The following is a 23513-nucleotide window of genomic DNA, read 5'->3' as shown; positions in this document are numbered from 1 at the left end:
AAACACTGCTCTTAACACATAGATTTTTAAATGATATTTTAGAATTATTTTCCCATTTTATTAGCATTATCAATTGTACAAAATAATGGATTTCATTGTGATGCTTCATACATATATATTTTAGCATTGTTTTTCATTTACTTGAATTATATTCATTTGTTTATTCATTTGCTTCTTTTGGTGATGGGTTCCTTTCATGCAACCCAAGATGACCCCAAGCTTTTGACCCTCTTGTTTTTGCATCTGCTTTTCAAGGCCTAAGCTCACAGGTATCTACTGCCAACAAGCTACCTATTCCTGAAGCTGGAAATAGGAAAACTTTGAAAATCTGGAGGCTTCTTTGGTACTTCATGGGCCCACCTTCTAGCCACTGCTTTGCCAACCCCGTGGGGAGACTGCCGGCATCTGAAATTTGCCACACTTTCACAAATACGGTGGGTGTGCCATCAATCAGCTCCAAACAAGCTGATAACGTAGAGCATCAGCTTTAGGCCTAGAAGTCAGAGAGGGGAATCTTAGTCAGGAAAATTCCTGGTGAATAATCAGCTCCAAGCGAAAGGCCAGAAGCCAGGCCTGAAATCCTTGTAATTGGGGAGGTTGAGGAAGGAAGATGACAATTTTCACGTCAGTTGGGGCTCTCCAGAAAGAAACAACTTAGCATATGAATTTAAATGTTAAAAGACTAGAGAAGGTTAAGGGCTGGGGATAGAGGTCATCGATGAACACTTGCCTACCCTGTACTCAGTTTCATCTCTGCATCCTCAAAAAGAAGAGAGAGCAAGCTGCCAGTCCAGGCACCTGAAATCATGAGAGAATTGAGAGGGTATGAGCATTAACTTAGCAAACATAACATGAGGTAGGAATCCCTGAGAGAGAGAGAGAAATTACTAAACTGAAAACAGAAGGAAGGAAATCTCTCCAGGCTGGAGACTGAGCTGGCAAGTGCTGGCCCACAGGCTTCAAATCTGATTTTTTAAGATGGTCAGCTGTGTTTCCATCCTTCTTCCCCATCTGTGGTTAGGACATTTTCACTTTTCTCATGTTTATCTTTGGTCTAATGATTGTCTGCATTCCAAAGTGCAACAACCACAACTATACTGGGTCTTTAATCATTGAGTAAGGTCCTTGTTTATTCTTCAATGCCTTTAACTTGAAATGAGTCTCTGATATTAATGTCACTCTTGCTTTTTCATCTGCATTTATTTGACACTTTGGCTATTCTTTAATATTGTGATTGTCAGTTTGATCTTATGAGTTGAAGATAGGGTCTTGTTATGTAACCCAGGCTGCCTTGTTAGTATCCTCAATACTGGAGTTATAGGAGCACACCTCCATGCCTGGTTTATCCTTTTGTTTTTAAATCTGTTTTCACCTGTTTGTTCTAAGTTGTTTGTGATTCAGTTTCTTTTCATTAGTTTGGCACTCTGTGACTATTAGTGGAAGACATCCGTCCATTGTTTTTGCTTTGTCATGGTTTTTGACAGGCTGTCTTGAACTCCATATGTCATTGGCAATGTCCTTGAACTCCTGACCTTCTTGCTGCTGTTCCCAAGTGCTAAGAGTATAGGCGTGTTCCACCATACTTGGCTTAAGATTTTGGTCTCCTGCTGTGGTCCCTCACCAAGAGACTTCTACCTTGCCTGCCAGTAATGAGAAGTTTCCTATGTGGCCGAATGCTTAGTCAAAGGTAGGATAGTTTTCCTCTGGAAGAGATTTTAGAGCCTTCTGTCCATGGCTCAGTGGAGTGGTGCCCTTCTCTCATCCCAGGTTGCTTCCTGGAGTCACTTGAGCATTAGGGTGAAGAGGAGCTAAGAATGACACACTGTGAACCTCTTTCCCAGGAGGTAATATACCAGTGATGTTTTCACAGGCCCAAAGCGCCACTTTGGCTTTGGCACAAAGCCAAAGTATTTTTTGTGGATTCTTTCAGCTGGTGACACCAACCTTTTTGTATTTGGCACTTACTAGGTCCTCTCCAGTGTCCTCTTGCACCAAGGACCCTCCTTCCTCAAAGACATTGAGGTCTAGTTTGGAGGCAAAACAGATGCACAAAAGAAGCAATTAGAAGAAGAACAGGTATCAGCTGGTAGGGAGGTGTTTCAGGAACTCAATTCAGTCAATAATAGCCTTTGGGGTACAGGCCCATTAAGGGGTGGTCTCAGGTGCTATGTGTGCACGGATAAAGGGGAACAGAAGCATGTTCACTGTCTTGGGTGGTGGTTGGAGATGGATGACAGCTTCTAGTGCCTCTGGGCAGGAGACCACAGAGGTTCTCTACCTTATCTGTCATTTGTGAATGACTCTCCACTAAATACCTGATTTCCCTTTTAAAAAAAAAATGATTTTCATCCTCTCCTCCTTTTTCTTCTTTTATTTGTGATTTTGGAAGCCAAGTGATACACTTCATCTTACCCTTTCCCCGCCCCCCCCGCCCCTTATTGCCTATCTTTTCTTTTTTGTTTTTGTTTTTGTTTTCTTATTTTTCCAGTTTAATGAACTTACTATCTGTGTGATTTGTTGATGGACATATTGTTATTTTCCCATTACACCCATTCTATCCACACATCAATCAAGTCCATTGGTTCTTCTTTTTATCCTGTGCTATGAATTTTGCAAGCATATTTATTACTTTTCTTTTCCTGGCGATTTGTTCAGATTTTTTCCCAGGGTTTCCAGAATTTACATAGGCAATGTAAGGTATGTTTTTACTTGCCAATCTGGCTATTGTCAGTGATTTCTTTCCAACAGTGGGTCAGACAAGAGCAGGCAATATCCTAAGAGAAGCGTTCTCCTTCAGAGTACAGAGAATGAGGAATTACCAATGGTAGGTGACAAGCAGTTTCTAAGAACAAGACAGCCAAGAGGAAGTGATGTGAACCTTGATGGCACCAGTCCCAAAGCTCTGGAAAGCCAGCCCATCATGACAGTAAAAACTATAAAGCCAAAATGATCAGAAATGAAAGGAGAATGTCCAGGCTTGATGATAGGTACCTATAATCCCAATGTTTGAGATGTGAAGGGAGGAGGCTCTCAAGTTTGAGGCCAGCCTGGGTTATACACAAGACCCTATTCAGAGACAGAGATACACAAGTGTGTGCTTGTGCACGCGCGCGCACGCGTGCGTGCGCGCACACACACACACACACACACACCTTGCATGGGGTGAGGAACTTGAATTAAAATAAATATGATCAGAAAGAGGCTTAAATAGAGTTCTTCTAGTGTTGACTACATCCAACAGACTAATCAGTACTAATTTCTTTTGTTAGACTTATGCAGACCCTTAAGTCCCTTCTAGTAAATAACATTTGAATTCCTGACACAGTTACAAAATCAGTCATGCATTTAGCCAAAAAGATAAAGTTCAATGCACTGAAGCTGGAAGGAAGAAAATATAGTTTTTATTTTCTTCAGGTTATCTATTTTAATCATAATTAGGGGAAGAAAAGAAGTATAACTTACAAGTTTTAACATTTGGAAATTTATTATATATATCAAAAAGAAGTAAAAAGGTAACTTCACATCCTGGAGAACATGGGGTATAGCAACATGAGCTACACTCAAAGTGAACTCACTGCTTTGAATAAACTAGATAGAATTAATGGCAATAAAAGATGGAAATTAGTGCATTAAAAATAAAAAGACAAAACAAAGTGAAAAGAACAAATAAATCCAAAGGCAATTTTTCTTTTTCGGGACCAATTAAACCCCCTATGAACCTAATTAAAGAGAAATTGTACACAAGTGAAGCAACTTTTAAAAAATCATGCAGGATTCAAAATGAAGAACCAGATACCAATGTGTTCCAAAAAGTATAAGGTATAAAGGCTTCGACTTCAATGGCTGCAAGCTTGGAAACACGGAGGAAGTGAACAATTTCTCAACAAAATATAAATCACTTAAATTGCCAATCACCAAAGACATCTGCATGATGATTAAGATGATGGAAACAAAGACCAGATGGGCTTAATCTTTAAAGAACAGAAGATTCCAATGTGATTTAAATATTTCCAGGCCATGGGGGAAAATATCTCCTCAACTCATTATAGGAAGACAGATTAATTTTGATCCCAGGGTGTGAGATGTGGACTTAGAAAATATGCATGATCATCCCCACTTAAGAATCCAGATATAAATCTTTTAAAATTAAAATGTTAAAAATAAAGTGCGGCTATCTTTGTCTCGTGTCAGACTCATGTCCTAGGATTACTGAGGATGGCTTTTAAAAACACCAGGACTAAAGTAAGTGGCCAAGGCTTGATGTAAAAAGAGAAGCTGACTGTGAGCAATATACTCCTAACAGTAGCTTGTAAATATCCTGTACAATCAAAGCTTGGAACTGCTCCTGGACTATGAGTCCTCCCTGGGAGCTCAGCTATGAGCCATAGCAGCCTGTAACACTTGGGCAGCTAGGGAAATAAGTCTCCCAGTGATAGAGAAATCTTGGAAGGCTACCACAGCATCCATCATGCTCCAGTGACTAGGGTTTCTGAGGGATACAGAATGAATGAGAATTTATTCTTGATTGCAAGTGAGCTTTGCTATCAGAAGACATCTATCATTATAATTCTATGCATCAACAAACTTGAAAAATATATTAAGGCTTTATAATTAGAGCTGGGGAAATAGCTCAGTGGTAGAGTGCTTGATATATATTATATATAATATATATATAATATATATATATATATAAAAACTCTGGGTTAAATTCTTCACTCCACACTCAAAATTATTATCGCTATTAGATGCTAAAATAGGCATGTGTTAAATGTGCCACTCTATCAGCTATTTCCTATAAATCTGCATTATGCACTGCAGATATATGTGTGTAACATACATTCTGCGTTTTTGAATCATTCTTTCCTGGCTGTTCTTGTTTCCTCACATTAATCTTAGTTCAGAAGACAAAAGAAAGAAAGAAAGGAAGAAAGAAAGAAAGAAAGAAAGAATGAATGAATGAATGAATGAACTATGATACAAAAATTGGCTCTAAGGAATAAATTTATGTTTGTCCCCAATTGGTTCAGGAAGCACCCATACCTAGAGATTCCTTTTTGCATAGGCATGGGCTGCAAAGTTTCTCATTTCTCTCCTTACACTATTCTCTGGCTTTCCTCTTAACACACTGCCAATATCCCCTGGATACATTTAAGTCTGGAAGGATAAATATAAACATGAACAAGGAAAACAACAAAGTATCATCGAATCATCAAACTGTGATAATTTGTCCAAAGACAAAGTGTATGTCTCAGTAGAAGGCTGGTTAAAAAAAAAAAGGCAGGTCATCACTGGTTGGAAGGGGAGCTGAATCAGGTCTGTTCATACTTCAGTTAATGTATCTTGGTAATGCCAAGTAGCCCCTGACACACACACACCACCCCCCCCACACACACACACAGAGAGAGAGAGAGAGAGAGAGAGAGAGAGAGAGAGAGAGAGAGAGAGAGAGAGAACACAGACACACAGACATACACACTCCTTCCTTCTTCATAGTAAGAGAAATTTAAATTAAGATATAATGAAGGCTAAAGCTTAAGTGAACACTTCCAAGGTAAAGCAATATTAAATCTTAAATACTAAAACATCTCTGTGATCTAATTCTCTTGCAGCTGCAGAATATGTTACAGAGATAAACCTGAACTCTTGCTTTCTCAGACAGAGGGAGAATTGTCATCTCTGGGAGAGCTGAGCTCCATCCAAGTGGCAGATGTTAGTGATTGCTAGACCTGTCATGTCTGGCACCACCAGTTCTCAGAACTCATCCATGCTAGCCAAACACATTTGGCACACATTTGTAGATCAGAGGACTGTGTGGGGAAGTTGTTTCTCTCCTACTTGTCTTTCAAGCAGAGTCTCTCATTATTTCTGCGGCTGTATGGCATACTCGAACTTCCTGCCCATTCTGTCTACACCACCCCCACATCTCAAGACTAAGTGTTTTTCTGTGGGTTCCAGTATCCAATTCAGGTTGGGTTCTCAGGCTGGCATGGCAAGTGCTTTTACCAATGGAACTGCCTTATAAATCTTTTTTCAAAAATTTCAAGTCTTGCTAAGAGTTAGACAAAGGACCATAAGTAGTATAAGGAATTTACATAAATGTCTTTGTCTGAGTATGGTGGTGCTCACCTGAAATCCCAGCATGTGGGACACTGAGGCAGGAAGATCACAGGGAGTTCCAGGCCAGCATGATTTAAAAAATGAGATTTTGTGTTCGAACGAAGCTTTAAAATTAATTACCACCATTTCCTTGAGAACAATAATATGCCATGCTGTAGTAGTAGTCTCTAAAATGGGTTGGTAAGCTCACAAATGAAGAAATCCATTACTATTTCCCTTCTCTCTCTTCCCCTCCCTGACATCTGACATTTCTTAGCCTACCAACCATGAACCTCAAGGCATGAATTCTTCCTCTCTGGCCCTTTTGGAGCTGAGGAACACCTAGGAACACTTAGAAACACCTGCCTGCCTAGCTGACCCGACAACCCTTACTGGCAGCCACAATAACAAATTGGTCATAAGTAGTCCATCAATCAAGAATAGGCCACTGACTCACAAAATGATGTAATGTTCAAAACACCCTGAGATATTTAGAAAATATTTTATATCATTGACTATGGCGAAAAGTAATTTTCATTATGGAAGCAATCATTTGATCATTGCAATTAGCCAAATTATTACCTATTTGGCTAATTATCTTTTAATTATATAATTTAAAGAATTAAACATCATATTATTTTAGCCAATGCCAGATTCTTATTTCATAATTTCCCAGTTAAAAAGTGTAATTTACCATACAGTACAATATAATTTCCTACAGAAATTAAGTCTCATTTTATCCTTAATTATAGGATAAATCTTCCCATAAGTGCCATGACCTGTGCAGAACCAATGAGAATTTGGCTTTCAGGAAATTGCAATTGCACTCAAACTTAAACAAAGGCACTCAGCTAGGTTTTTCCCGTCATACCAAATACTGGTCTCCCATTCAAAGACTTCAGGGATCTGTACCCAGCATTGGTCTCAAGGGGCTTCACAGTAGAATATTCCTAAGAGGGCAAAACAAAGACCAAACAAACAGGAATGACCTGGTGCCCCAGAGAGTTTGTCTGTGGATTCTGATTTAATTGCTCTGGGGTTGGGCCCATTGTCTTAAATCTCTCTTTAGATAATAGTAATGTACAGCCAGGGCTGAACGTCACCAAAAAGAAAATCTCAGCCTGATGACACTACTTTCCTTTTGTTTTGGAGAGAGTTGTTGGTAGATGCTTAATCAAGAAGACTTTCTGGAAAGAGGAAAAGGAAGATGAGGAGGAGGAGGAAGAGCCAGCTGACTTTCTGTTGAGCATTTACTGAGCACCAAATGCAAGAGAACCTGGACAGCCATCATGACTACAGGCCCATGGACTAGAGGGTCAGCACACATTGTGGAAGGGTGTGGGACTTCACTTCTAATGGAGTACTTCTCTGTTGCTGCACCACACCAATTCCATTTGTTAGAGCCATTCACAATGTTAGGAATTTAAGCTGGTAATTTCCCAGCTATGAGAGGGAGTATGTCTGATTCCAAAGGCAAAAGTTTCCTCAGTTACAGGTTCTTTGTAAAATTATGGGCCACCTGTTGTGGCAGAAGTGGGATAACCCCATGCCCCGAGGTTCCCAGAGGAAGTGGGCAACCCGCCGCTGCAGCCTTCCCCGTGGAGACACTGGGCAGCATCAGAGCAGTTTCCATATGCTCATGCTGTCCAACACTCTTGGGGGGTTGGACTGAAGAGTTCTAGGGGTTTTATCATCAGCTTGCTCTACTTATCTTGTCCCCTGCCTGCTGGCTAGGTTGCTCTGAGTAAGTAAGGCACTCCCTAATAAATACCCTAATTTCTATCCCTGACTCCATACTGGTAATTCACCTTTTAATTACACAACCATGATCCCAGAGGAAGTACACAGCTGTGATTCCAGAGGCACACAGCTGTGATCCCAGAGGTACACAGCTATGATCCCAGAGGTGCACAGCTATGATCCCAGAGGATCACACACACACCACAAAACAAGGCTGGGCTCAGTCAGTGAAAAAACTTAATATAATTTTGAGGACCTAAGATTAGATTCCCAAACATTATCCCCACCAAACTCCAAAGAATTCAAAACGGGGTGGCAGGAGCTCATAATCAGGACTACTCAAGAGGCTGAGGCAGGAGGATTGTTAAATTCAAGGTATGCAGATGCCAACCTTGGCAATTCAGTGAAATCATATCTCAAAATAAAAAGTACAAGAAAAGAGTACTGGATGTACTGCTCAGAGCAAGGGGCTTAAACTCAGATCTGGATTAAGACTGTTGTTGTCTAAGAACAAGGAATTTTGACATAGTTGACTGAATCATTTACAAAGGACAGAGTCCTCTTTTCTGAGAGTATTTTAAACAATGTTAAAACAACTAAAGAGCCCCAAATGTATGGTGACCATTAAATTTTTTCATTGTATTTATTCTTTGACAAATACACACACACACACACACACACACAAAATATTTCTGATTGTTGTCATTCCCACCTCCTTTATCCATGCAACTCCCTTACCCACATTCATGCTTCTTCTGTTTTGTTCCATGACCTGCTGAGTTTAACCAGGGCCACCTGTGTGACCGTGGACTTGAAGCTATCCATTGGATTAATGCATGGTTGTTTCTTCATTAGGTACACAACTGAATGTCTGCCACAACCTTAAAATCCATAAATAGCCCACAGTTCAGAAAGGATGGGTATGGCAATGTAGGCCCTTCCTCAGTCTAAGACTGATTCTTGACAAGTCCAGTCTTGTGTAGGCCCATTCCAAGCAGCCACTGCTGCTATGAAATAATGGCTGTTTGTCAGCTCTTACATTCTTTCTGTCCCTCTTCTTCATTGTTCCTGAGCCTTAGAGGGGGTGGTATGATTGTCCTATTTAGGGCTGAACACTGAACAATTATTTATTCTCTTCAACTTGAGCAGGAAGCATCTCTACATTTGCCATCATTCTTTACAAAGAGAAATTTCTCTGGTGAAAGCTAAGAGTAGCATTTGTCTGTTATTATAAAAATTAAGCATTTAGAAGGTAGTTTGGCATAGTACCAATTTAGCTAATCAAGAGTAGTAAGTTCTCTCCTAAGGTATAAAATCTCCTTAGCCATTAGAGTTTTAAACAGTTACATTACCAGGGATGGGTTCCCTCTTGTGGAGTGGACTTCAAAATCGAACATAGAGTGTTTGGTTGCCTTCATAACAATCATGCCACTATTGCACCAGTAGGTGCATCATGCCTGGTAGCTTAGTATTGTATTACATAGAATTCTCAGCTGGATAAGATAATGGATGTCTTATCTCCCCTGTAAGCCTACATTGTACCTTCCAGGACTATAATAACCGGCCAGCATGGAAGAAGTATCTTGCTCAGTTACAATTTGATTTCTCCAAATTTTGCACCCAAGGTATGTGGTTTCTTCAGCAGTAGTTCTGGTAGACAACCAGGAGGAATGCCAAGGACTTTGTTATTTGAGGAGCGTATGGGTCCTCACTGATGAGTAACTAATGAAAGAGTATTTTGTATCTGGCAGTGGGATTTTTTTTATTAACCTATGGCTATTTAGATGCAGCCTAATGCAGGCTATCATCCTTTTAGTTCTCAAGTGTTTTAGTAGGCTTACCAAGTAATCAGTTTCTGTATGATTTTTTAATACATCCTTCATCTGGTTAACATTGTACTCTCCCTGACCTACTCACTAGTCTACCTCTGTCTCTTTTGGAAACTTTCTCTGCTCAGTATTCCTCCTGTCTATTTCCATGCCACTTTATTATAACATACCCTTCCTTTATCATCTTTAAACACATGCTTTCCTGAAAAGAAAATCCAAAAGCAAGTTTACAGTTGTTTTTAGCGTCCTTAATGTGATTGGGATCTATGTATAGCAAGAACTCCTTTGACCTTTATTAACCTGTTCTTATCCAATCAGCAATCCTTTCTTACTTGTTTTTATTTTGTTTTGGTTTTTTGAGACAGGGTTTCTCTGGCTGTCCTGGAACTCTGTAGACCAGGCTGGCCTCAAACTCACAGAGATCTACCTGCCTCTGCCTCCCGAGTGCTGGCTCCCTTTTTACTTGTAAACCTACAAAATCACCCACAGAAACAACTTTATAAACTTATTTGCAGAATAAAAGTAAAGACAAAAGTAGTAAAATCTCATTCTTTATATCTTTTGAACCATGTTAACTTCGAAAGCCAACAAAAATCATATGTATGGGACCTTGTAACACACTTAAGAATAAATTGTTGTGTTGTGTGTATGTATGTGTACATGTGTGCATATATGTTCATATGTATGTGTACAAAAGTGTTATATGTTCATGTGCTCACATGTCTGTGTATATGTGAACATAAGATGCAAATATGCATATGTTTATGCACATGTTTGTGTGTGTACACATGAGTGCATTATGTCTGTGTATGCTTAGAAAGATATTTTCATGTTTGTGCACATGATTGTGTGTATATATATATATTCAGGTACATGTTTGTGTGAATGAGTACATGAGTACAATTGTATATGTGTGTACGTGTTCATATGTATGTATATGAGTATGTGTATGTGCACATTAGTGTGTTTGTGTATGCATATTTGTGTGTGTACTTGAGTGTTATAGATATGAACACGTTTGTGTGAGTGCATACATTCATGTGTACGGGTAGTGAATATGAATGTGTGTAGGCCAGAGGTCAACATCAGATGTTTTCTTCAATCATTCTTCATCTTATTGTTTGAAACAGGGACTCTCAATAAGCCTGGAACTTGCCAATTTGGCTAGACTGACTGACAAGCAAACACCAGGGATCCTCTTGTCTCTGTCTCACCAGTGCTATCATTAGAGGTACACATCACTTCGTCCATCCACACATCACACTCACCACACATCACACACACACACACACACACACACACACACACCATATACACCACACATACACACACACACACACACACACACTCACCACACACATATACACCACACACATGCACAAAAAACTCACCCCACACCACACACACACACACACACACACACACACTAAAATGAAGTATTAAAACTACCATAAGACCCAGCCATTGTACTCCCAAGTATACAACCAAAGGGCTCTATACCAACATACCACAGAGATGCTTGCACAACCATGTTTATTTATTTCACTGTTTGTAATAGCTAAGAAATAAAAACTGCTTAGACCCCAACCAGCAAGTGACTGGATAAAGAAAGTGTGAGATACATATGCTGGAGGTTTATTCAGCTTTCATAAAAAAGTACAAAATTATGTTTCTTTTAGAAAAATGGATGAAATTGGACATCAGAATGTTAAGTAAAATAAGCCAGGCTCAGAAAGGTAAATATTGCATGTTTTCTTATATGTGGAAAGGTGTTCATACATACACATGAATAACAAGAAAGCAGAAGGAGAACCAAGAGGCAGGGGGAGGTCTAAATAGAGGAGAGGGAGAGCAAGAGAAGGTAATAAGGGACAGATAGGCAAAGCATCACTTATTTTCTCTCCTGTTGGAATCTAGATTTCAGGGAGAGAACAGAAGGAAGAGAAAGGGGAGGAGGAAGAGAAGGAGGAAAGTGTATGTTTATGCCATGAAAGCAGAATGTGACTTTGGGGGTGAAGGAAGGGGACCAGTGAGGGCAGATGGGCAGGAGAGAATAGCGAGGTAAATACGGTGAGCTATAATAGCGTATATGAAGCCCACTATTTTGTAGGCTGTTGTAGTTTCATTTCTCTTGTCATAAAACACCCTGACCAGGGAGGAGAGGCTAATTTGGCACACAATTCCAGTTTACTGTCTATCATTGCAGCAAAATCACAGAGGCAGGAGCTTCAGACAGCTGGTCATGTCACATCTGCAGTCCAGGACAGAGGAGTGCATGCATGCTGCCAGCTTGCTTCTGCTCAGCCAGCTTTCTTCACTCTTAGACAAGCCAGGGTTCAGTCAATAAAATGGTGCCACCCACATCCAGCGTGGGTCCTCCCACCACAATTAACAATGACGGCAATCCCCTACAGACATACCCATGTGCCATCTTGATTTAAGGAATTCCTCAATTAAAATTCTCTTCCCAAATGATTATAGATATGTTAAGTTGACAGTTAAAAACTAATCAGCACTATGCTAACTAAAAACAGTAGCAAACCCTGTCAATTCTGTATTTGAGAAAAACAAGTTTTGGCAATTTTAGACTTGTCAGCTTCTAGGTAGGTATTTTTTTGGGAAAGATCCTATACTTACAAGAAAAATGTTGCTGGCTTTTAAATAGCTCTCATTCCAAGGCTGGTTTGGGTTGTTTGGTTTGAACCTGTCTGGTTCCTTTGAAACAAGTTCTCACTATATAGCATGGGCTAGCCTTAACTTGTCATCTTCCTGTCTTGGTGTCTCTAATGCTGGGACTGCAGGCACCAGCCCATCCAGCTTCAAAGTCAGTCTGCTTTGGAGAAGGCCTTCCAGAGGAAGGCACTGTGAAGCAGTTTAAAGCCAAAGCATACGGCTGCTCTCTACCCTAAGCTCTCTCCTAAGTGACACAGAATTCTGACAGTACTTATCATTCCAAGTCCTCCACCCATGGGTGTGCCCATTTGCCATTTTTTAAAAAAGTGTGCTGTATGAAGGATGACCCTGAACTCTTGACTGCTCAAGAGCTTGCCAACCTCTGTAAACGTTGACAAGTTTTTCCTGCATGAATGAGATTCTACAATAAAATCCCTTTGCTTTCTTGTTCAGGGAGAGGTGCTGCTTGGAGAACAAGCCTGGCATTCTTCTTACACAAGTGAGAAACATTTTTTCCACCTTTTACCCCTGGTCACGTGTATTGATTGGCTTTACACACAGCCCTTTGTAGTGATTCAAAATATCTTTCCTTTTCCAACAGGAACACCTTGGTACTATCAGTTTCTCTCCTAAAGTATTGCTATAAAGGTGTCCTTCAAATTTTGGTGTGCTGTTTTTTCATTTCTATCAGTTAAAAATATTTTCTTGCATCCCTTTCTTTTTTCAACCTATGGGTTATTGAGAAATCTTGACATCAGGCAAAAGGTTACAGATTTTTTTAAATAGATCTTTCTATTATTGATTTCTCATTTAATTCCATTGTGGTCAGAAGACATACTTTGTGTTGCCTGAGTTCTTTTTCGATTATTGAGGCATATTATATGGTGATAGTATGTGCTGTCCCTTGATAAATGTTCTGGGTGACTCTTGGTAAGGACATCTGCTCTGCTTTTCTTGATTTTCTGATTGTATATGTGTATCAACTCTCTCAATTTTACTGCTAGGTTTTGAGACCCAACGATTTTTGTAGGATTAAAGTCTCTTTATTCCAGATGACACCAAGGCAAGACACAGTCCAGAGCTAGGTTATAGAACCCAGCAAGCGCGGCCAGAACAAAAAGGGGCGAGGGTCCCCACATGCAGCCCCTTAAGAAGCTCCCTTACGTCACCCCGGCTTTCCTTCACCACGCCCTTATGGGCGAGTCCCGGGTCCACCTGGTACCTGTCCCAGGACTATTGGGCGGGGCTAGGGTGTCTCCCTACAATCTCTTTTAAACATTTTTCCTTTGGTGAAGAAAATGCTTGCTTTGTGAAATTTTCATGCTGCCACAATACACATTTTTCTCAATTTCCAGATAGCATATTAGAGTGGGAATGGCACTGGAGAACTGAATAGCTAGCCGGGGTCAGAGGAAGGCAACTGGATTCTGTACTCCTCTTAATCTGGAAAAATACTACTAATTCAGGTTCTTATAAATATTTGTTGATATGAATTTCCTGCAACTTTTATTAGTCTATTTGAAAATCCAGCCATCACTAGTAGCTGGAATTGAGTGTAACCTAAATATCACCCGCCAGTGGAGGCTACTTCACTACATTGCAATTGTATGTTATGTAGTTGTAATGATTGCTACACTCCCCTAAGAAGATAGCCGGGTTGCTGGAATTTCGGGGATGTACCTTGACACACAGCGTGAGACCTAAAAAACCTATCAACAGACCACTGCTGATGCGTCTTCACACCCAGATTTCTGTTCCATGTTCCTCTCTTTAACAAAACCAGAAGTGTGTTTGCCCCCCCCAGAACCTTTTCAAAGCAAATCCTATTTGGATCTTTAACTTTATGGTATCCTATGTACTTAGTCTTATTCACTTTATTAATATCCTGTAAGAAAAATGCCTTTCACTGCAGTGGGACAGCAGATGATGCAGATTTAGGAGCTGGAAATAGTTGTTGGGAAGAAGAGCCTACCATAGTAGATGAGGGGACAGTCTAGCTCACTTGGCTATGATATCTACCAGTATCCGAAAGTCTGTGGTGATTTTGTCAGTTTGTTGTTGTAGTTATTGTCTCTATAGTTTCATTATTTATTTCCAAGTCCAGGAACAATGGTTGACAATCCTTTGTTGGATAAATCAAAGATGTTTGGATTGGATAGAGTAATAGCCAAGTGAAAGGTAAAGCAGACAGAGGCATGGGATGTGAGGCTCCGGGACAACTCCAGGCAAGATTTACCAGCCTGCTATAGGGCTTTGGGTTGCTATAGTGTTAGGAAAAGAAAGACAAATGCCAAGAAACTGACATACACACCAGGGCAGTGGTCAAATCCATTCTTTCTATAAGAGTTGAGGTGAGAGCAATAAGGCTGTCATGAGATTGACTTCCAGGTAGATGAAAGCTCCTGAACTCTTCTTGTTCAATCTTTCTCCTGACTCTTCCCTAAATATTTAAAGAGGTGTTTCCCAAAAATCTATTAAAAGTACTTTTTCTTTACTATCAAGAGAATTAAAGAGTTTTTAGAGAAATTTTCTTTCAATCTCCACTTCTTGCCCAAGCAAACACTCCACACGGTATGAGAAAGTTCTCTTAAAGATATCAGGAGAAGCTGCAGTGTCTAAAGTACTTGGGGAGCAGACCAAGTAAAGCCTGCCAATTCCCTGGAGTAGAATGCTAAATATAGTTATTTACTATGCATTTGCTAAACAGATTTATTTTGAGTGACAGTAGCTAAGAATTTTAGAGAGTAAAATGTATGGTCAGGTGTCACATTTTCTTGCAATTGATGGACACAATGTCTGTCTTTTATCTTGAGGCAGAATCTTGCTCTATAGCCTAGGATTCCCTTGAACTTCCTTTAAGGCCAGTCTAGCCTCAAACTTACAGCAATCCTCCCACTTAAGCTTCTCCATTAATGGAATTACAGGCATGAACCACCAAGCCTTGGTTGAAAAACACCATTCTTATGTCTATCACTAATTCTTAACCCACTTCCTGGGAGGAGTGAATACAAATGAATTGAATGGATGAATAAATAAATGAAATGAATTTTACCTTGTATTTTTTTTTCCCTCTGAATGTGGGAGAACCTTAATGTCACTAAAAGTCTTGGTTGGGGGTCTAACACTATTAAACTGACAGGAACAGAGTATTCTGGTAGTTTACAATTTCCCAAACTACACATTTTGAAGTTTTGAAAAGTCATTAGTTTACTCATTGCAGTGCTGGCGATAGAACCCACAGACTTGTGTATGCTAAGGAGGCATTCCACCACTGAGCTATAACCTTAGGTCCTGGCTCTTGAGGGAATTCTTAAAAAACTACTGTTTGGCTAATGAGTTAAAAAAAAATTGCTTGTTACCTGTGATGGTTAGTATTGTCAGTTTAACACCTAGGAGACAGACCTCTGGGATACACTTGTGAGGGATTATCTTGACTAGGTTAGCTTCTGGGCATGCTTGTGAAGCAGTGTCTCGGTAAGATTAATTGAAGCTGGAAGACCCATCCACCAAGGGTAGCACAATTCCCTGGGCTCCTATCCTATATTAAAAGGATACAGTGAGTTGAGCACAAGTATTTATCACTCTCTGCTTGCCTAAGGATACAATGTGACCAGCTGCCTCAAACTCCTGCCCGGTGACTCCTGAGAAATGATAGACTATAATTTAGAATTGTAGACAAAATAGACCCTTCCTAAGTTGCTTTTGTCAGAGTATTTCATCATCACATTAGGAATGTAATTAAGACTGTGTAAACCTGGAGAACTGAGTTCAGGTGCTACTTAAAGCCTGCATCTGCCATGCCAGTGGTCTTCCCATGAGATGGGAGATAGAGACAGGAGGGAGATGGAGTGGGAGCTGCTAGTCTGCATATGCAATGGTCAATATTGTACTGTCGAAAACAATGTGAAAGGCAACAACCAACACCCTAGGTTGTCTTCTGACTACTGCATGTACACTGTAGCCCATGCATACCTGTGCTTACACACATAAATATGTGTGCATGCACACACACACACACACACACACACACACACACACACACAAATATTATAAAAACACTGTGTCACATACCAGTCATATGGTAGTGGAGGCATGTTTTTGAATGTAGAAGGTTAGTGGATAGAAAAATAACAAAAGTCTACCATCAATTATATGACATTTTAAAATCTATAATTTCCTAGCCAAAACAAATTTTATATATATATATATATATATATATTATATATATATATATATATATATGAGAGAGAGAGAGAGTATGTGTATGTGTATGTAAATGCATATATATAGTAGTTAAGATGGTCTTTAACTGTGAGATTAAATAGCCTGGATTTGAAGACCTATTTACTAGCTGGATTCACGATCTTGAGCAATTTGCTTAATCTTTCTGAGGCTAAGCTCCCTCACCTGTGGAATGGTAGTGATTACCAAACAAACCTAACAGCATTTTTTGTGAGGATAAAATGAGATAATGGATGCACAGGGCTTGGCACAGTACAGATGTCACACAACTCTCAATGTTATGTATTCAGCCTAGATGATGATTCACTTGTTCCTGCAATAATCCTTGATTTGTTAAGCATCTGAAAACCCACAAATTGGAAAATGCTGCCAGATCCTGTAGGAACCAGGACACCATGTGCCTTTAGAAAGAATGATGAAGAGTAGGCTTTTGCTGAAGGAGCTTCAGTTTGGGACATGGAAAACTCCAGCACAGCTGCCTGTCCTCAGCAGCTCCGGCTGGCAGCTGAAGCAGCCTCCAGAAGGACTTATCACCAGGACCCCAAGAAAAGCTACCACGGGCTGGAATAGTCCCTGGAAGCTAAGTACCACTGATGGCAAGAGCACCACCAAAATGTTCACATGGGTCTGCTGTAAGGTCCCTGCTTATGGCACATATCAATGAGGTTATCCTACAGAGGGGAACAGGGAGATCCCAGCACTGAGCTATCACATGTTACCTCTTGCTTACAAAGAAGAGTGGCAGACCTAACTTTCTATGAAACATCCAATAGAGTGTTTAAAAAAAAAACTAAACTAAATAAACGAAAACAAAACAAGAAACTATGCTCTGTACCTGAGTCATTTTTTCACCAAAAGAAATTGAGGACAGAAATTGGATAATGATTAAGTCGATTTGAAAGGCTTGATCTAGAACCTGGTCCAAGCCTTCTAGAGGATCTACAGCTTCTATCTGGAGTGGTTACAAGACTTATTTTTCAAATGCTTACTAAGACAAATTTGACAATAATGATGACCATGTTCATCGTGTGCATTTACAGTATTTCCTGTGTTACAATACTACCATAGTAATGAAATGATGAGACCTTAGAGGTGACAACAGACATAAAATTTTCTCCAAGACAAAGAACAGAGTCTCGCTGTTCAAATCCCAATTATAGTACCAATTGCTTTTCTCTGAGGTGCAATTTTGCCATCTTCAATATGGTAATGGCAGCTATGACTCTCAAGGTCACTCTTAGCTCTTACACTCTTCTGTTTCCAGTAATGGTGATTGAACCATAGGACCAGGCCACTCCATGACATGATCATAGGTGTGAAAGCACAGGCCTGCCCTCCCTATGTCACCTTTTGTACCTTTGAAGCCTCTTATTTCACCTTGCTGCACCGCCTCACCCCCACTCCTCCACACAAGAAGTGTCTGTGGGGACCACCCCCAAGGCTTCTCCTGAGTCCCCACAATTTTGGTAGTTTATTGAGAATGTAAAACTCTGATACAAAACTCCATTTCCATACCTTTCAAAGGGCTGTAGTCTCCAATAGACTGGAACTTCCTGCCTTCCCTTAGCAAGTTACTTTAGACTGTAGCTGGGTTATATTCTTTCATAGTGTATCCTTACAATCCTTAAAACTTTCCCTACAAGACTATTGACCCCTATGCAATCATTTTCTTCTGATAGAGCAGCATGCCTTATTTTTCATCATGGGGCCATACATGTTGAACCAATGATATACTCATCTTTCCAAGTGAGTTTATTTTTCTTATGAATTTTAAAGAAGAAAATAAAAATATGTCTTTATTTTTTAATCTTCCAATCTTTTCATCTCTGTTCTTCTAGATGAAAAAGAATGGAAAGATATTGTTTGTTCCTTCCAAAATAGTCCTACATCAAAATCATACAAAGTTGATCTTAGGAATGAGATTGTATTTTCCATGAGGGATTGATTGTCCATTGGAAGTAGGTCAAACATGTTTAGAATAGAATTAGAAAGTAGAGTTATGATGAATAGATTCAAGACAGACTTTTTATAGGCTGGAAAATAATTTCAATAACCACTACAGCTTTATGCTTGGAAAGTTGTTGGAGACTGAGTGGGTGATATGCCTGGAACTCTGCAAGCTGGTAGGTAGATCTGATGTAGTGGTGTCAGCAATGCAACTTGCAAGAACAGGTAGGTACTATGGTTCAGTGTGGCTTGTCCCTGCAGGTTCATGTGCTGGAGGTTTGCTTCCCTGTTCCAAAAGCTCTTCAAGCATAAGAGGATTTGAATTCAAATGAGCTTTCAATATGAGGTTCTTTCATTCAATTCCAGAGCCATATAAAGGTGGTATTAGCATTCTGTTAGTGTTTGGTGAACTTTTAAATTCGAATAGCTTGATTTTAAAGTGTAACACACAACACTTTCTGATGTAAACGTTTAAGCCTCTAGGAAATAAGAGAGTATGTAAATGAATTCTTAAACCAAATACAAAGTAGGCATTTAGGCTATATGATTTGATCTTAATATTTTTTGTCAACATGAATACATGCTTTTGATATTTAAAGTTAATGTAGTATTTGTTCGCATGCTGCTTAAGAAATTGAAATGGATTGAAGTGGCTCTCCAGATATGAATTTGTATAAGGAAATGTTACTCAGCAGCTCAGAGACCTGGTTAAAGTGCCTAGAGCTGCCACATGTAGGTGAAGAGGAACAGCTCTTCATAGTCTGTACCTCAAAAGCCTTTCAGTAAAACTTAGATACATGTAACCTCTTAGATACATGTACCCTCTAAATAATAGAGGGCTTTAAACAAGTTTCACTTAATTGATGCCATTTGGGGATCCTCTTATATAAAAGTAATTATGTGTCCTAAATAATAAAATGCTATCTTGGACTTACTAATATATAAATAGTAAAAAATTTTAAACTAAAATACACCCAACTACATAAGTATTAAGTAAATCAAAGAAAAATAATGAAGAGTCAATGTTCCTTTTTCATGTCCTCTATGAGTCTACATGGCCAGTGTGAGCAGACCCTGTAGTAGGCCCCTTTGTAGGTTGCAGCTACATACCTTCTATTGCAACTTCACAAAGCGAAAAACAGAGACAGGTGCCAAATTCTCTCATGCCTCTGAGAAGGGCACTAATTCCATTCATGAGGGATCCACCTTCATGGACTCTGCCCCATAACACCATGGCATTTGTGGAGAAACAAACATTCCATTCATGATGAAGTTCAGGTAATTGTCTGAAGCCTGTGTGGAATTGCTGACACGGAATTCTTCCGACTTAAGGAAATAGGAGTTTCATACAGTTCAAACAGACGTAAGTGGGAATATAAATAGAGGGTAAATGGTTTAAATTCAATGTTCGGAGACACCTTTTCACTTGAAAGGAAATCATCACAGGACTGAGTACAGATTTCAGGTAGAGGGAGTGTGATCTTGGGGTGATGTGGACCTTTCCTAAGTGAAGCCAAGTAGAACATCCTGAGGTCATTGGGGATGTGCCTTCAGAAGTCATTGTTTGATCCCCATTCTTCTCTGACTTACTGCCTCCAGTAGAAAGACTCTCTTCCCACAGATAGATACTTTGCTTCCCCCTGACACTCTGATTTCCTAAGTCATGAAGTCCTCATGAGAGCTTACCTGAAGATATAGCTTCCGAAACTGTGGGCTGAGTAATCCATTCTTCTTGACAAAGTAAGGCTGCCATTGTGTCTTCACCATAGTAACAGAAACAGACTAGGGCCGTGGGATAGAACTCCAAAGAAGTATTTAAGTAGATCACAGACAGCCAGGGGCTCATGGTTTTTCAAAACCTAGAAAATCTATAAGCAAGAGAAAAAATGAAAGGTCTTCCCAAGGCTGTAACATCAAAGCCAAGTGGTGAGAGTGAGCTCACCAAGTAATACTGAAATTTCATCTCACTGCTGTTACTCCTTTAAATCTCAAACCACAAATAATGTCTACAATGGGTTTTGTGGAAATTAAAGAAATCATAGAAAGAATGAACCCTAGACCTAATAACTACGCAGATCACATCTCACTCTTTGTTGCCTGCCAGTATTTGACCAATGCACCCTCATTTGAAGGGGAGAAAGTGTTTGCAGAGACAAGTGTGATGACTGAGACAGCTGCTTGCAGGCCTTTGTCAAAGCAAAGCAGCTGCACGAATCGCTAGACTTTCCATCTATTTGCTCATCTGTTTGCTGGTTTTTGTTTGTTTTACAGATTTGTCTTGGTTTTCTGAGACTGCCTCTCCTATCTCTCTCAGGAGCACCTCAAACCTTGTTCTATTTGTAGCTGAGGATAAACTCTGTATTCTCCTGCTTCTGCCTCCCGAAAGGATTAGAGGCAAACACTGTCACACCCTTTTCACTTGTTTTAGTTGAGACAAGGTGTCCCCAGGTAGCTCGACATGTCCGTGAACTCACTAAGTAGCCCAGAACACCCTTGAGCTCTCATTCTCCTGCCTCAGCTTGAGTGTAAGGATTACAAATCCAAACTACTGTGCCCAGTTCATAGTTTCCTCTTAATAACAGAACCTGTTTCTATTTTCTCTTCCTTCTTCCTCAAGTTTCATGACTTCCTCCCCACACTTTTCCTCAGATGCCCTCATGAATATCAGCAATGACTTCCTCCTTTTCAACTCCAATTCATACCGCGAAGTTCTGTGTGGCAGCACTGGGCACTTTGGGGTGCTCTCCTCTCCTCCAAGTGTCTTGCTTCTGTTTCCTGGCTCTCTTCTACCTGCATTTCCTTTTCTGGTTTCATGTAAATATTATTGCTCCCCTGGGTGCTGACCCATTTGCACCATATCCTCATGATTGTCTTCAAATCCATGCCTGCCATTTGAGTATACATTTCTGTACTAGGTGACCACTTAGATACTTTGCTTCATCAGCTATCCTGTAACTTCAACTAAGATTAGCTTTACTTGAATGCCTCAAAGACATCTCAAGTTCAATCCTCAAGACTCCTAGCTGTTCTCTGCTCCCTCATCACACTGGACTTCTGGGGCTTTAGAGTATTTGTCATTGAAGACAATGACTCCTTTCTATTTAACTTGGAGTTCCCAGCTCCCACCCAAACATTGACATATAGCGTCTACTGAGTATGATAGAGCAGGTGTACGGCTTTTGACCCCTGAACCTACTGGATTGGACTCAACTTGTCTCAGTTATGTTTTGGTAGCTGTGGTGTATTGTTTTGGCTCCTACTTGTTGCTAGGTGATTTCCTCAGGACTTGATGGACCTGGTTACTGAGTTTCTTATTTCCATTGATAGCCAAGTCAGCACTTTTTTTTTTTTTTTTAATCAGCTCTGGCACAGAACAGACCCCAGTCACAGCCACTCATGTCTGTGGGCTGTAGCAGCCAGGGAAGAGCTGCAAGTTCTCTACCCTTTCTGTTCAAAGTCTTGTTGTACCTTCTTGTTTAAATACTTACCACACTGCTAATAAGCCTGTAAGCTTTTAAGAGGAAGAGGTTTATTCATCTCAAAATGAGAATAAGAAGGCTGAAGCTTTTCCCTAGCAGCTTTAGGACACAGTGTTTTTGTTGTTTTTCTTTTGCATTTGAAACAGATATATTATAGGTTACTTTTCTTTTGATAAGAGACCTTCATTAAAATTAGGTTAGAGAGGACATCTAGGCTATCTGCCTTGTACAAACATGTTCTAGTATATGTCCATTGTTTAAAAGGGTTCTGATAATTGAATTCTAATGATATTTAGATTAACTAAATGTCCTAATTCTAGCAATCCAAACGTATTGCTTGAAATCTTCACAACACTATTCTTGATACTAGGAGGAAATTGGAAAAAGAGTTTTACAACACGGGTAGGAAGTTATGGAGAGAGGAGGAACTCTCAAGGGACTGAAGTCCTGAGTAAATGGGTGCTATTGACGTGGACATCACCATGGAAGTGGGAAAGCTCCCCCAGATAGGGCTCAGGAATCAGGAAAGTTTCCTTGGGTTCAAATGTTGATGATGTGTGTAGAAAATGCCTACCAGTGTTTCTTCCTTCTGAATAATTAAATGCAAGATATAAAATGAGAGACATTCGTCACAAGCAATCCCTAACTCTAAAGGCAAACTCTCTGCATTTGAGTCAGCTCCACCTCTTAATGCTTCTATTCCTCTGGGAACTCACTGAACTCTGTGCCCTGGTTTTCTTATACATGAAAAAAAGTGTAAAAATAAGTAATTAATCTCAAAGGACTATAGTTATCTGATGTGTTTATTTCCCTCATCGCTCTCTTACACACACACACACACACACACACACACACACACACACACACACATTTGTTGGAATAAAGCCTAGAAATTTCTATTGTGTTTCTTGCCTGTACACCTTCTCTGAATTCCAAAGAATCATACAAACTTTGGAATACTCATTTCTATTTGCATGTCTGGCAGGTACTGTATTACTTTTAGTTTCCTTCTACCATTACAAATCAAAACTTGTAATTTAAAAGACCTTCAAATGGTTAGCTTATAATTCTTTATAAATTGGATGGTTAGCACAGGCCTCAGAAGAATAAAATCAAAGTGATGATAGAATGGATTCAGTTTCTTGGGGGCTCAAGACAAAAATCTGTTTTCTTGCTTTCTCTAGCCTCTAGCCTCTAGTCATTTCGTGGGTCACAAACCCCTCTTCATCTGCCACCTCATCTCTTACTCTGACTCTCTTCTATCTCCCCACCTCACTTTTTAAAAATAATTTAAGCTCCAATTCACATACCATAAAATTAGTCTATTTACAGTTGTCCAAGCATTATTGTAACCCAATTCTAGAATGATTCCATCATCTCAAAAGAACAGCCTATTCCCCATGTTGCCCATTCCCCATGTTTCCATTCCCTAGTCTTTGGCAACCGTGAATCTACTTTTTGTCCCTACAAATATGGTCATTTAAGACAGTTCACTCATGAGGTAACA

This window comes from Cricetulus griseus, chromosome 4, assembly GCF_003668045.3.
Source record: "Cricetulus griseus strain 17A/GY chromosome 4, alternate assembly CriGri-PICRH-1.0, whole genome shotgun sequence".
Classification (NCBI taxonomy): Eukaryota; Metazoa; Chordata; class Mammalia; order Rodentia; family Cricetidae; genus Cricetulus; species Cricetulus griseus.
Note: the sequence above shows the minus strand (reverse complement) of the source record.